Source organism: Myiozetetes cayanensis, unplaced genomic scaffold, assembly GCF_022539395.1.
Source record: "Myiozetetes cayanensis isolate MyiCay16 unplaced genomic scaffold, myiCay2020 scf10, whole genome shotgun sequence".
NCBI classification, from domain to species: domain Eukaryota; kingdom Metazoa; phylum Chordata; class Aves; order Passeriformes; family Tyrannidae; genus Myiozetetes; species Myiozetetes cayanensis.
The window spans coordinates 8720421-8737343 of NW_026086605.1; positions in this window are offsets into that span (position 1 = coordinate 8720421).

A 16923-nucleotide genomic window follows, 5' to 3' on the forward strand; every position below is an offset into this window, starting at 1 on the left:
GCAGAAGAACACAAAGCCCCGTGTTCTTCCAGAAAAATCAGGATATCTAATGCTGTATGTGATAGTCAGGACATATTAGATACATTTTCATTGTCATTCTAAAAAACTTCTAAAAATGCAGCCAGACAATAAAAATAGAGGCTAAGAAACAATCAAATTCTTCACTTTTAGGGAGATGCAGAACGTTTTCCTTGAATCCTTAACCCCTCTGAAGTTTCCCTGATTAGCAATTACAACTCTAGACCCTAATATTATTAACCTTAGTCTGTTTTCAAGGAAACAGTCTTTTCTTGACACTTTCTGAGAGTCTTACACAAATGATGTCACCTTGATGAATCATTAGTTTCCCCACATATAAAATGGCACGAACCAAAGAATCAGGAAGCAAAATCTTAACAGACCAAACAGCACTTGGTGCCTAAGTCCTGTCAATGAGCCACTCTGCATTTGTAAGGAACCTCTCATGAAGTATTTATACTAATGATAACGAAAGTCAAACAATGGAAAAGGTGGTCCTTCTTGCTGTAGGGACTGTTCCTGGGAAGCAATGTAACTCAAAAGCTTTACAGACTGAATTAGGTGTAATCCTTACGGGATCACTAGCAGCTCATAAATAACTTTTAATGAGATTTCCAGCAAGTAAAATTGCACATGGGAGGGGAAAAACAGAGAGAGCGAGGGAAAGAGAGGGGGGAAAAAAATGCAAGAGACCATCTCAATAAAAATTTAAAATGTTCATGCTATCCCCCTGTTGTTTCATATGTGTACACAAAAAGGTAGCAGGAATGGTTTCAGTAAGGCATTATTAGTACCCAAAATATTTAATTAACTGATAAAAAAAGGGAAAGACTTGCTAAAGGTCACAGCAAATTCAGTGACACTGGCCACTAATCTATTGAAACTTATAGAGCTAAATCTAAGGCATGTTCCAGAGTTAAGCAGGGAAATAAATCAAGGTTTGCAAATGTCATTTAAGTTTTCACCTGTCCCAAGATTCAAAATTATTGGCTTCACAATGAAAAGCATATGTTGCGCCCCTTGCCTAGGGAATAGTAATGAAGTGAGGCAGACACTCTCCAGTTCTACACTACCATCTCTCCCCTCTTTATTTCCCATCGAGTAAAAATAATTACTGTATACTTGAGGGAGCATTTCTCTCAGTCTGCCGATAACTGCTGCCATGTTGGCTCTTCATGAGCTGCTCTTCTTCCTTGTGGGACTATGATTTGATTTATGAGAAAATAGTTGGCAAATTGCGATGTCCATCTTGATGGATGACATCATTTGGGCCATTTTGCTGATCATGTATGACTAACTTTTTTTTTAGTGCTGTTGCAATTGATCAAGTGCTGCAGCACAGCTGAGTTAAGGAAAGGAGTGGGGTGGGGGAGATGAGGGGTGAGGGGAGGAAAGAGGTGACAATTGCCTGTGCTCTGTAAGAACTGGAATGGCATTCACAGAGCAGAATCCCTTCTTTTTTGGTTCAGCTGTAATCTAATTGAAGAGGAATATAAATTTTATAGACTGAAAATAACACAATGTACATACAACAACGGGATTAAATGTAAATGCCTCAGCCCACCACATTAAAATTAAAGGGAAAAAAAAGAATAAACCCTGAGTATAGTGTTTTATGCTGAACCCTCTATGTCTAATCCCTTTGGCACTTGAGTTATATTACCACTCATTACAGTTAACTGCTACCGTATATTATATAGGAAGGGAGGTGGATGTGTGTCCTCTAGGCCAGATTTGACATCCACAGAGTTATGTGATTTACAGATGCCTGCTTCAAATTTAAGGAGATTTTGATCATGCTAGGTCCCATTTTTTTAAGCTGAGATCTCTGCAATTCTTGGACTAATCAGTGGTCCCTGAAAGATGACCAGGAAACCAAACCCACACTCAACGAGCTGATCAAACAGCCATCCCCAATACCTGCAGGTCAATCAGGAAGGACTGGCAGCTGTGGTTATCTTACACAGACCCCAGCCAGGCATCTCTGCAGGGAATCTTGCAAAATCTAGCATGTCCTTAAGAACTGTGGGTAGATCAATCTGCACCTGGCTGGCACATGGCGATGGACACCCAGGCTTGACCACCAACAGATCTGCGTGGGAAATGGAAAAAGAGGAGCTTGCCACACTTTTGGAAAGGACAGGTTTGCTTTAATGCATTTCCAGAGGTTCTCAGTAGACTTTGATTAGTTTTTCAGTTATCCCAACCATGTACATGTGTGTGAAATCATTCTACATCCTCCAAAGTTGTCTGACCTCCCCTAGTACCTAAGAGGATGTTATTGATAAAACAAAGCTGGGAGTCCAGAGACCTTACAATGGTAAGAGCCACTGCAGGTTGAAAAGAGAAAACTGATACTGTTTGAAAGAAGAAACTTTTTCACCATGAAGACAATCAAACTGTGGGATTCCCAGAGATGCTGAGCTGACCCCATCCTTGGAATTTTGGGGAATACAGCTGGATAAAGCCCTGATCAACCTCCTCCAACCTCATTGCTGAAACCCCTTTGAGCAGATGTTTGAACTAGAGACATCCTGATGCTGTTTCCAACATGAGTTATCCTATGATTCTACATGGTTGCTTTACAGAGAAGGGACTGTTTGAAGGAACTCTGCATGGCCAGTGAAACAGGGAGTCAGGCAGTCAGTCCTTCAGTTCCCTCAAGCCAACCTCTGCCTGATCCAAGATAACTGCTCCTCAGATGAATGTGCTTTAATATCTGGGAGATCCTGTAGCAAGGTGCTGACAGTTTGGCCATGCATTTTTCAGATCATTTCAACTAGTCAAAGATTTAGGGACATTGTAGGCAACAGTGCTCGAGCCAGAGCTTGAAATTGGATGGTACTTCATGCTCTGCCAAGCACACTGGAGGGCAGCCAACCTCAGGTCTTGCCTGCAGAAAGGAGGATGACACCTCAAACTTCATTGTCTTGAGGACCAATATACCAACAGAGGCAATGCATTGAGCAGCTCTGGTCCCTCAGTGCCAGATTAAGACTTTGTACCTGAATTGTAGCTACTTGAAGCCAGATACAGTCTTCTGAAAGTTCATCAGTCAAAGAGACTTCTCCTTTTTGAGTAAAGGATGTCAGTGGTGCTGATTAGGGAAAAAAAAATTTAAAAAGAAATATTCAATAAATATTTTCAAGGACTTCATATCCTGTAAAATTACCTCTCAGACCAACAGATTCATAAGCTGGGATGTATTAGCATTGCCTCTACACAACAAATGTACTTTTAAATCAGTTTAGTCAACTGTTGCCTCAGCTTTGAAAGCACTCTCTTGTCTATCCTAAAGGCATATTTGTAGATTGGATTTTCCAGTATTGTGCGTTCCAAGGGAATTTTCTTAAAATGATGAACAAGCTAAGAAAATCCAGGATCCTAGATGATTTGGTCTTCCAGAGACTGCTCTGGATTTTTGGTTGGCTCTAGGGCAAACATTTACCTGTAGACTTCAATAGGCAGTTGATAAAACTGTCTTTGTCATGTCTAGGTGTCCTTCTGAGGATGTACCTATAAAACACACCTATTATTCAATATTTCCAGCAGATTGGGCTTGCCAAAAGGAGGTGGAAAAAATTATGGTTTATAACTGAGGAATAAGAACTATGTTCAGGAGAATCAAAAATGAGTATTTTTCTATGTCTCAGTATTTCTATTTGCAATATATCAATAGTGGATTTTAAAAATTATTTTATTTTTTTTCTTTTGGCTAGGTCTCCTAAATCTTTTGTGGACATGCTTGGTGGGTTGGTTTGTTGGGTTTTTTTATCTGTGTGAAGGCTTTTTTGGGGGGGTTGTTTTTTTTTGTTTTGTGTTTGTGTGGGTTTTTTAACCTGGTTTTCATATTGTGGTGTAAGGGGCAATCCATAAAAATTTACAAGGTTTAAGTTTTCTTTACATTTCCTAAACTCACAGATCTGCTTTTCTCATTAGCTAACTGCTGCTCACTGATGAACTCTCTGCACTTTTAATTCATGGTAAAACACTTTCTGCACATTTCAGTGTTTCACTGTTTTATTGAATGGTCACAGCATTTTACCAAGGCTGATTTTTATCTGTTGCTGCAATTCTTCAGCCAACTTTATCATGTTGAAATTATAATTTTCAAAGGAATTTCCTTTCTCCCCCTCTCTCTCCTAGCCGTAATCTAAAGTGCTTAACTTTATTGCAATTTGAATCCTGCCAAAAGCACACTTTTATAGTACCAGTTATCCAGAATGTCCTGTAGAAGTGTGGGACACAGAGAGAACAGAGTGTTTCATATAAACTGCTTTCCCATTAACTATAATAACAATCATCTTGAAATACAATATTTCATCTGAAGATATCTCTCTCCCTCAAAAAATCTCCAAGTTGGTAAATTAAATATGAGAATCTCCTGGATTGGTGGGAATGAGCAGGTTGGCTTAGGCTAGCACTGAGGTCACCCTGACGTATTTATGAAAATAGATGGGAAAAGAGTTGGAAAGGATGTGTCTTCACTCCCACCATTACTACAATGTTGGCAAGATACAAAGCATTTCTTGTCAGATCATGCCAGTCCTGTGGCACTGGCCTTGGGCACAGCTTCCAGAGAGAGCCAATGGCCCAAGCTCTGAAATAATTCTTTCAGAAAAAAAGGAAAAAGGACATCAGTAGCCAGTCTGTTACAGCTGCATGGGCTCTGGAGCTCACTGAGCCACCTGAGGCTACCAGCCTGTGACTACCTAAGGACCAGCTTGGGGATGGGAAATGTTGCAGCCCTAATACCACCAGTCTTTCCTGATTCTGCACTTGTGAAACTCTGGGGATTCATCCATGGTGTGTCTAATCTGGGTGCCTTGCTGTTTGCAACCCAAGAGAAGAATGAAAGCATTAGGTCAGCATAGCAGGACACAGACATCCTGCTTGGTGAAGGATGAACACTTTTGACATGAAAAATCCATCTTGAAAAACCAAGGCCATGGAGGAAGAGCAGACCTTCCCCTCTTCATCCTACGGACAACACCCTGATGTCCATCAGCCACCCCAGCTGGTAGAACATGACATCCACATGCTGTGCAGGTTTGTGGGCATTCTGAGTCCCTGCCAGAAGTGCTTCCCTGGTGCAGCCCACCCCAGCTGTCAGGAGCACAGGTCAGCTGGCCTGAACCCAGCCCAGAAATCATCCATCAGTTCCCCCATCCTTCAGCCTGTGGGAGACACTGCAAGGAACCCTCCTACATGCTTAGTCCCAAGGGCTGCTTTTTTTCCTAAAGCCCAACCTGGAAGTCAGACTGCCTGGAGTGGAGCCAGACATCTGGCAAGTACAAGAGCAGAGTCTTTGCCCCAGGGTGGATTTCAACTTCTGTGAGTTTTTCTTCCTTAAACATTGGGTAAGACCTCTCCATGTAAATACCTGAGGGGAAAACAAACAAACAAACAAACAAACAACAAAAACAAAGAAACAAAAAACCCAAACAAAACCCAAACCACAGAGAGGAGAACACCAACCTGTGACGTGTGAAGGACAGCAGAATTTACCAAAACACTTGAGCTTGGTTTTCAGAAGTGCTCTGTCTCCAGGCAGTCCCCATGCAGCTCATGTAGGTTTGTTTGTTCATTTGCATCAACAGTTTCTCATCTCTCTTTAAAAAGTCATATTAGTTCCTCAAACCCACTGATTGTGGTGGAGAATCTCACAGGTAACCAGTGTTCTCATAGGCATGGCTAGACTCACTCCTAGGCTCACTCAGGCCATAGCAGCACTTGTTTTTCTCCTTATTGTCACGCATCCTGCTACCCTCTGTCTTTACTAGAGCCTGTTGCTTGCACCATTAAAATACTTTCTGAGGGCCAGTGTTTTCTAGGAGCACTTAAGGCAAAAGCAGTCCTTGATCTGGGCAGAATTTTGCCTCTAAGGCAGATCCTATCATGCTTATGTCTCTTAAATGCCAACCCAGTCACACCATAATGACATTTCATTCCTGGGTATCACTTTTCTCCATTAGATACCCAAGCCCTGCACAGATAAAATCATAAACTCAAACAGAGCAAAAACATCCTCATGGGACATGTACATGAACTAGGGCAGGAATCAATATAGAGAAATCATTTCTATGCCAATACAAGCCCTGGGAAGGAGGGCATCCAGAGATGCTCTGACTCCCTGGTTCCCAGCCCAGTCTCCCACCTCTGTGCACTCTTTGTTCCTTCCAGAGATGGTCTATGCTGCTGCCTGATTGCCAGCACAGGGGCTCCCATGATGCAGGAGTCTGTAAGATCACAGTGCTGCTCCTAGGAGGCAGTGGGGATGGTGTCTGATTTTCCATAGAGAAAATTCAAAGCGGAGGGAGGGGGGGAGGGATAAAATGACCCTGTGGTTCTCATACTGTAATGGTTATTTATTTTGTTTAGAGAGCGCATATCACAATGCATCTGGTTAGAAAAGAAACTTCCTTAATTATGTATAGGGCTTTGACTCCCAAAAGATACGTTATGTAGAAAAAAAAAAGAAAAAAAGAAAACCAAGAAACAATCTACTGTTTGTTTGGATGCTCGATATGTTCAATTGCAAAAGAACGGTTCCTCTCCAAGCCATCATTACCTATGTCTGTGCATTTTTATTTGAGTCTCAGCTTACTGTGGAAGCCTTCCACTTTGATTCTCAGCCTCTGTACCTTTCTTTCTCAGACTATGGTTTTTAGAGGGGCTGCAGCGCAGTGAAAATCAAGTGCTACACAGAAACTGCCTGATTTCCCCAGGAATTTTTATGTGGGATCAATCTATGATTCTGAAGAAAGCAGAATAAATCAAATCAAATAACACTCGCACTAAGCATATTGATGAGGACATGGATCAAGCAGGACAGACATCCGGTTATGTAAATGATAGCCCAAAGAACACAGCTTTGTTTAAACAACTCGGGATGGCTCCCAGGGACAGACCTTAAATCAGAGTAACTCAGGATTTCCTCTTTAAATAAAAGCAAATCAGTGTAAATGAGAGCATATCCATCTACTACAAAACCAACATGTTATCCCCATTGATAGGAGAAGTGACAGCAAAACCAACAAAGACCCTTCAAGTTTCTCCTGGTTTTGGTGAATATTTCATTAACAACAGTAACACCACAGTGGGCATCCTGGCTGAAGCTGCACTCCCGAGGACACTGGTGAATTGGATCATTTCAGCAAGAGGCAGATGCAGCTTCATGTTGTCTCCTAACCCACAAAAAACAATGGGAACCACAAGCATCGTGGGGAGACCCTGCTCCCCTGGGACCGGACAGCCCGAAACTCTCTGTGAACCCAACACTTCATATGGTGGAAGGGCAGAAGCAGAGCAGCACATCACCTTCTTCCCTGTGAGAGAGACCAAGCACTGGAACAGATTGCCCAGAGAGGCTGTGGAATCTCCCTAATTAGAGGTATTCAAGAACTATCTGGACACAATCCTGTGCAATGTACTGTAGGATGACTCTGCCTGAGCAGGGAGATTGGACCAGATGATCTCCAGTCATCCCTTCCAACCTTACCCATTCTGTGATCCAGTGACTGGTCAGGAAAACCTGCTGGCAATCAAAATCTTTTTGGGAGGCCAGGGGCAGTCCTGTCTTAGAATGCTTCCCTGGCACAACCTGAGCACATATTCCCCTTGTGACGGCACCTTACATTTGTCTTTTCACCGAAACACAGCACCCTGGGATCTGTGGTGCTTTTTAGTTTTCAAACTCTAACTTTTTAGGAATATGGACCATATCACATTTAAAGAACTGGAGCCACAGTTCCAACTTTATTTGCCAACAGCTTTATAAGCCATTAAGTTAAATCCTCTTGGTGCAACAGAAAATTCCATTTTCCCTGGCTGCTTTTACAAAATTATCCAGATATGTTATTCCTTCTGAGGTTTTTCCTGCCAGAGATACTTTAAAAAAAATACAAGCCAAACCAAAACAGGAACACACCTGAAAAAATCTTTGGCAAATGTACTTGTCCTTTATTTGTTTCAAAATAAGTTATTTTTGTAGTGTTTGCCTGGTCATTTTATCAAGCAACTGAACAAGTCTGTGTTTGCAGCAAAGATGATATTTGCAGAAACAAGGAATAGTTTCTCATCCCTTAAAATGAAGGGGGAGTGAATCAAAATAAAAATGGTTTTGATTATAGAATGATGGCTTACAGTGAGCAAGCTGTATGTGGTTTTTGGCATCACTATTTGAGTGAGTAAGAATTGGAGCCAATCCTGCAAGATGAGTAGGTCTGAAGATAAAGTAGACTATAAAGAAATATTCTTGTTCCCTGCTCCAGATTCCATATGCTAGTTGACTTATTTGCACTTCTGAATAGGTCTGAATTTAACATTCTCTCTTAATTGTTTCTGAGCTATTCTTTGTGGTTTTATGGGCTAATTTGCAGTGTCAATATCAGCAGTTCTGGTTTGGAGCATGTAAAGGCATCTAAACAAAGGGATTTTTACTCTGAAACAAAGTGCTGCTTTGGTATGTGTGCAGAGGTAGTGCAATACTGGAAACAGAGCCCAGAACATTACAGGTCATTATGCAGGGAAAATACATCCTTCCTACCACTATTTTTAAGTTTTAAAAGCAGTTAAAAACCTCAGAGACGTTAAAGTATGCTTTATTTGAAAAATTGGGAATAGGATTGAAAAACATTGTAGTCCATTAGATGGCATAAGTGTAACAATGGAAATTCAGAGAAACAAATACGAAAAGAATCTTTTGTCTTGTGGATTTACTATTGCTCATAGCTTGTGGTTTCGAAAGAGAAGCGGGAGAGGGGAGGAGGAAAAGAGGGGGAAAAATGATAATGATAATTTTCCAACATTTTAAATGAAAATCTGAAGGAAAACTAATTCAAAAGTCCAGATACAACAACATTTCTCATTATGTTACTCACAGATATATATTAAAAAAACACACTGATTTGAGTCAATGCCCCTAGTCCAACTTTAGAAGTGTTTAAAGGTCAGGCCTGGATTCATGTTGCAGCAAATGAACCTTATCTCTGCACTGTGCCAAAAAAAAAAGCCACCTGAGTCCGAACAACCCTGAACTTTAAGCTGCTTAAAACCTTTAACCAGGCATGACTCTGGTGAAGTTTAGTCATTTCTAATAGTACGCTTTCATCATTTGTAGAGCCTACAACATTAACCCTTTTGCTTGCTTGATCTTTAAATGGGTGAAGAAAGAAAAATACTTCTGAGTAACTATTCTATATCTGAAAGAATAAGGGATCACAGACTTGGCCATAGGTCTTGCTGTCTTGTGAATAAAAATAATCTACATTAAACCAAAAAGAAAATTACCCATTAGGATTATGTAAAAAAGCATTACATCTCCTTAAGCATCAAGTTACCAAGATACGTTTTTGCAAAAGAAAAAAAGGTCAGTTACAACTATTAAACTTGTATATTGTTTTATACTAAGCCCTTCCAATGGCCTCTCTGAGGGACTGTTTAGTTTGTATTACACTCTAATAAACTCCAGGTGTGGAGGACAAACTGAATAATAAGAACCTGATGGACCAGACTAGTTAAAAATAATGTGGTACATTCCTAGTTCTCTGCATTTAATTTATTGTTAATCATTGTTATTACTTACATTTATTGGGTAGTTTTTCTAGATTTATTAGGCACTACATTTAACAGTGTTATCGCTTGTAACTGACTATCAGTGGAATAGAAAACATATTTTCTTAAAGAGTCTTACCCTAATTAGTAAGTTGTTTCCCTATTGAAATAAAACAGACCCTAAGAGAGTCGAGTTGAGATTGACTTTTTTTTTTTTTTTGTTAAGTCAGAATGGAAGTTCAGCAAGGAAACCTGGTTTTTTCAAGACCACCTGTCAGAGCAGACAAGCGGAAGTATCCACATACCTTGCCCAGAGCTCTGGTAGTTGAAATACTGGGCTGAGAAACAGCAAGTCAAAAGCTTGAAGGCTGTCAGATTGAAGGGTGAGCTGATCAGTGGATTCTGTTCCTTGCCATAGTGACTGGTAGGGGAAAGCCACTAAAAAGATAAACAAAAGCCAGTTTGGGCTGCTTACTCAGCAATCCCATACTGTACAGCCAAGCCAGCGGGGCACATGCCAGGGTACATGACGCTTCAGCGATGGGAGATGACCCCAAAGGCAGGTGATGGCAGTGTTCCCAGAGAGTATTGTAGGACAATCAGGGCTGGAAGCAGCTGCTTCACTTCTGAAAGCAGCTCATCTCCTGGACAGCAGAGCCCATTCCAGGTCACCTGCGACAGCCTCGGAGTGGGAGCCAGGCACGCCCTGCATGACAACCAAGCTCTGCAGTTGGCCCACCCCTGTTGTTCATCTACCTGCTCAACCCAAACCGTGGCCAACAGTGTTAGCTGTCTGCCAGCTGGCTGTGGGCATCGCCTCATCAAAAAAAAAGAACATGATCAGCATATGTAGTGCTGTGGTTGGTTGCCTGGATGGACAAATCGAAACTACTCCTTTGGTGGCAAGGTCATTATTCACCACTGATGAAAGAAACAGAAACCCCCCTTCCAAATGCCCAGAGCTTCTCTTAAAAACAGGATACAATCTGAGCTCACCTGTGTTCTACTCAGGAGGTCACATTCAGTTAAGAGCAAGTTGATATTTTTAAGCACCTCGGAGACCTTTAAGGATTTTTCACACAGCACAGGTCAGTTAGGAAGCTCAGGCATAAGAGATACTTTGGCATGGTCAGTGTTGAAGGTAAGGCAGAGTTTGGAGGAAAACTCAGAGCTCTCTGGTTCTGCATTCAACCACTGTAGGCAGAGGCAAAGGGTTTGGGTTTAGAGCTTTATATCACTGCAGGCACCACTCTCTTGTAGCAGAGCCTTGGGCACTCATCCACACCATGGGTTCCCAGCTGTAATAGGCTAGGGGAACAGGATACACTGCCAGAAGACATTCACAACTTTACATCCCATCCATCAGGACCATCAGGACAGTATGAAAAAAATACTGAAGTCCTCAAGAACCAGGGCAGGAGTGAGGACAGGGAGGTAGGCTGGGTTTTTTGGGCATCCATGCAGCTGCTCTTGCAAGGTATGAGCTCAGCTTCATGTCTCTTGTGACTGTGGTGTCAAAGGCTGAAACATCCCGTGGTGGCTTCTCTTCCTGTGGAACCAAATATAAATCAGTGCTGGAGGAAATAATGCTTGCAGAGAGAGACGGAGAGAGAAAGAGGGGAAGCAAGTGCCAACAGATGATTTGCTGCTCTGCTCATCCTAAATCCCTGGTATTTAACTCACAGGAAAGCAGCAGGAAGTCTTACTATTTTAAAGGGGGAGGGGGTGTACAATAGTAGGTTAGATGAATCCTGATGACAGCTCCTCTACACTGCCAAAATGGGGAAAGTAGAGATCATCAGAGCAGTTCTTCCACTAAAAGTACTTAAAGTCATTGTTGCTAGAGACACTAGATCTAAGGGAAGCCATTCTCAGGTCAGCAGGGAGCAGGCAACCCCTTCTAATTCACAGAAGCCAGGGCAAGTGGCCATGGGTGGAAGTGGAATGCTGCTCAGACTCTTGGTTGTCTCTGCCAGAGATCTGGTGCCACAAGCTCTGCCATACCACCTTCGTGGAATGTCTGCTGCCAGGAGGAAATTCTCCATGAGTAGCAAATAGGTTGTCTGAGTGCTCCAGTTTCCCGTTGTTCAGCAGCAGTGTGAGTAGTACATTGCTCAGGTGATGCAAAAGCCGGGTTAGCCCAGAGGCCTTTTACGTTGGCATTCCCTTTCTCCCCAGCTCCATAGGACCCTTCACCACAGTCCTGCTTTTGCTCAGATTTGGTGCTATTTTACCTCTCAATAGTTTCATTTGCTGTCTGGTGCTGGCCTTTCCCCCTTCCCTCTGCTCCAAATGTGGTGGTTATGTGGGTGTGCAGGTGAGCAGAGGGTAAAAATTACTCAGAGGATTATTTTAAAGGAGTGCTTGTTATTGACTGTGTTACAAGTATGAAAATGTGTGTTGCTTTTCCATTGATGGTATCTTAGGGCTCCATTATGCTCCATAATCATCATGTGTGTTTCTTAGTGTGTATCTAGCACGCTGGCTATAAATCACTGCAAAAATCCCTCTCCAGAAATACTCCCTTGCACAAAGGAGACCTCTGACAAAGGAGACCTCTGATCTGTCACTGTGCATTTTGGTCTGTGAGTTCCACATGTTGGAAACAGGTCCCCAGATGTCCTGTTCAGGTACACTTACAGCAGGGAAGGAAACCAAAGAATTGCATCACTTTGCACATGCCAGTAGAATGATATCTCAGGTAGAGTCAGACCTTGCTCTGGAAAAGCCCTCATCTTCCTTTGTTCTGTTCCTTCCTCAGGTTTTGCAATACATTGTTAGTTTGGGGCAAAATGTCTGTATTTTAAGCCAAACAAAGCAACAGCTCTTTCTAATCCCCCTCACAGAGGGTGTTGTGATACACTGGGAGGGTGATAAGGAAGCAATGGGACATCAGCAGTGGTGGAACCTCCAAAACCTCCTTCAGTCAGGGCAAACAGCAAGAAAAGTGCATTTTCCTGCAGAACAGGAGCTGTTCAGGGGCAGAGAACTGGACAAGTTGGATTCCTTCTTGGGGGCTTCCAGCCCTGAGGAAGAGGCACCCTGGCAGAAGGGGCCACGAAGGAGGAGATCCCATCAGGAGGTTGTCCACAGTCAGGCAGTAAGTGGGGTGCACACATGCAGATGAGCTGTTTTCAACAGCAGGGTAGGAATCAGTGGTGTAATTGAGGGTTGTCTTCCCATCATTTGGTGTGAGAATTATTCCCAGATGTTGGAGGGTAACCTCCTAAATATACCAAAATATACTATCCCAAAACAGAAGAAGAAAACATAATAAATGGGATTACAATCAGTCAACAAGCAGTCTTCTGCCTTGCCAGTGGTCCACAAAATTGTCCTTTATAAAATCCTAACAGGACCTCCTGAGCTGGGTACCTGGGGAGGCAGGAACAGAATAAATCCTAAGTTTACATCTTATTCACTCTCAGATAGGAAGATAGACGTGAGAATTCATCCTACTGTGAATAACTTTATCCATTCCTGATATTTCCCATAATCTACAAAAGCAGCTTCTTTGGCTGGTTGTTGTTTTGCATAATTTTCCAAACAATACCCTTTAGCAACAAGACCTCCCTTTTCTTAAAGCATTTCCAGAGGGACTTGAGTCCAGATCACACACACACAAGGCAAGTTTCCAGCATTCTTATTCCTCCACTGGAAGAAATAACCAGAGCCAGCATCTCTGAACCGTTTCCCAAACGGTTCTGTTCTTCTGACTTCAGTGACAGCAATGCACTGTTTCTAATCCATTACAGGAATTTATCACAGTACGTGTCAATTTGTTTCTCTTCTTGCCTCTTCTCACTTTAAAATGACACCAGGAAAGAAACTTTACAGCAGGGCTGCTTCAATCCAAGTTTTAGCGACAGAGCACTTAACTGGATCCTAACCGTGCACATTAAGTTTTAAAGGCATATACTAAACAGATCAGGTTTTACTGTAGTCTAGAATTTCCTTTGTTTCCTTTTTGGTGGTGATCTGTGTTGCAAACAGTTTGCAATACTAGTAGAGAAGCATCTGGGTTTCCTTTTTTCTTTTTTTTTATTTTAGCAGCTTGTCCTAAATAGACAGTTTTGAGCATTGTAATGGGGAACATTCATGCTGTAATACAACAGGATGATCCCTTTTGGCAACAGTCCTGATACAGGAGACACAAATCTATTACTGAAGAAATCTAAAATGCATACCTGTTGGATCAAATCCTTCTCTGACAAGTTATTAACTTCTTTATGTGCTGGATTAAGGATTTTTTAAAAATCTCTGTTCTGAGTATATTTCTCTGCCTGCATAGTCAGTAGTTTAAAAATCACATTAAAGAAAGAAAACACTGGGGAAAACTGCGTCATTGCAAGATTCTGAAGGGCCCAATCCTACATCACTTATTTTTATGAGTCATTGTGTGAACTGAAGCTGAAAGGATAAATCAAATGCGTGAGGATTAGTGTATGAGTAAAGGTTTCAGGATCGGGACCCTAACTCTCAACCTCATAAATTTCCTACTGGAGATGATTCAATGTTATTCATTCAGCTTTGAAAGAGGGAGTCGTGAGGCAATTGTGTCCTTTTTCTTTTTAATTAGATTTCATTTATTTAGATTGGTATGGAGATGGTCAACCACAATAGGGGACCAAAAGCACAGAGTAGGACAATTCCTAGAAGCCTGTAACAATCAGCATGGGATCATGTTAAGTGCTGGACTCTTCATTTTCATGACACGATCTTTGATTTCCTCAGAGACGAAATAAAAATGGACATGACTGAAGTTTACGAAGGGAGACATCTCAGTTCAAATGGGAACATTAAGACATCCCCAAACCGGCAGCCAAAAAGGGCAAGAGAATGAAGGAAAGAAAGAGATTCAGATTCAAATGCATTCCCTGGAGTAATTACTGGAGAAACTGAGGGGTAGGGGGTAGAATTGGGGGGGGGTGGTCTTTGAATGGGATGAAAATCATGAGCATTACAAAAAGAAAAGGAAAAAAGGGGGGCTGTGGGTAAACAGGATGGAGGAAGAGAGCATGAGTGGCAGATGTCACTGGTTTCATTCCATCGCCTTAACTTACTGTTTGAAAAAACTCCTCATGTGTGACCTGAAAAGAGAGAGAAACAAAATGAAAACAGGCATCAACAAAGCACTCGCTGTACGATTTCAAAAAAATGTAAATTAATGACTGGCAGTAAGAATCTCCAAAGGAAACAACATCCCAGTTTAAGCATTGCCATCAACAAAAGCTCAACAGCATATGGTAATGTTAACTTTAATATGAAAAGATAATAACAATCTTTAAAAAGTGACTTGAGAAAAAACCTTGCTAGGTGCTCATCCTTTTCAACTTACCTAAAAAGAAAAGATGTTGGAAGGTTTTATGTTTTTCTTTTTTTTCCCCCCCTCTTTCCCTAAACTGTTCACATTGTGTAGTTAAATGAGGTTGAGATTAGTACAAATTTTAAATAAAAGTGCCTAGAATCTCTGACTAACAAGGCAGAAAACCAGATTTGTAACGGATAATTACATCTAAACTTATTTAAATGTAGGTCTATTGATTGAAGGAAGTTCTTTAGAGTAGATACAAGGTACCATTTCCTCCCCTACCCTCTTCTGAAAGTGTTGTTGTTGTTTTATGTTTGAAAAATGAGCATCCTCTCATGGCCCACGTGAGCCTCCTCCTGTGCACTTCCAGCTGCTGGCTGCACCCTGGCTCAGCACCCTTCCTCAGTGCCTCACCCCTCCTTCAGAGCCAGCTATCTGACCACACATCAGTGGTTGCATCTGTGATATGTTAACCACACGTTAAACACACATGCACAAAGCATGCTTTGCTCATGCCATTACTGTGTGGGTTTATGCAAATTTCTGCCTTTCCAGGCACAACTGTTGCCTTTTGTCTTTGAAAACCTCTCCTTTGCCCCGACTGTAATCAAACAGAAGGAAATTACTTTATTGAGGTCACCCTATGAAGGCCTGACAAGGCTGTTTACTCACATGAAAGACCTAATTTTGGTTTGGACTTGTTATATGAAAAATTACTATATATAACATAATGGTACCCAGAAGCAGATGCAGCTTCACATATTACTTCTGACCCCTGACGAATATCGGTTTCTTAATTCGCCAACAATGGGCCAAAGTGACTAATTTTAGAAAGGTGAATATTTAAACCAACAGCATCTCCATGCAAGTGCGCATTACATTGCTGTTTTAACCCGTGATCCCACAGTGAGAGCTTGGAGATATCATTTTGCAATAAAGAGGTATTTCATGGTCAATTGGCTTTATCCAAAAATAATAGGAAAAGAAGCTTGCAGGGGGAAAACCAACCTAGTTTGGCACAAAATGCTAGCACTACTGGATCTGAGTAGAGAAGAGTTTAAAAGACTCTTGTGCGCTTAGCCGTACGCTGAAAGAATCACACACAAACAACAGCCACCACATGAATGCATCCATTATATCCTTTATTGAAGATTACAACAATAGTAGCACTTCATTGAAGAAAAGATGATTCCTCTATTATAGACAGGCCCCTCAGATCGCCTAGCTCAGCGTACAACTGCAAGATGTACAGTTCTCTCTGCATTTTCATGTCATTGCCAAAACACACAAAGTAGATTCTCAAATGCCTGGGGCTAAATTACAGCCCCTACGAACCGCGCTGGAAGTTTGAGAGCCCAGAAAAAGTTCTGAAGGTTTTCTCTCTCTCTCTTCATGAGAGAAGCCAAAGCTCATGGGTACAGTGTTTGTCATGTGAAACAAGGCTATTTTATATCATTTGGGGTTGTTTTATTAATGGTGCTGAAAAATTGTTCACTTCGTTTCACTTTTGTCTCCTTTTGAACGTAGCAGGATGAAGGTAGAGTGTTTTTAACACATCCAAGATAAGAAAGGAATAGACCCTTTTGTCTCTAGAGCTGTATGCCATCACTATTAAAAATCTTTCATCTCGTCTCAGACAACAAGCAGAGAGCATGACAAAAAATAGAAGAGTCAACAGTAAAAACTGTGTGGAGGGGGGTGCAGGCTGACAGGTAGATAGAGGCACCTCTTTGCCTTGAGTTTCATCCTATAAGAGTTGGCCAGGGCAAAAGTTGTTCCTCTTGGGCAGCTCTGCTCATATTCTGTATGGGACAAATATCAGAAACCTGCTTGCAAAAGTCACCCATGAGCAGGTGAGGAGAGCTGTCCTGCAGGGTGAGGGGTTAAGTCTGCTGATGGAGGGATCTTGTGTTGCCCTGACATCATCAGTGTCCTATAAACTGGAGCTCCTGGTGCCCAGCATGATGTTGTCAACACCATCAAGGGTGAAGGAGAGCCAAGGAGGGACTTTGTGGGCCAAGGAGGGACATCAGGAGCCA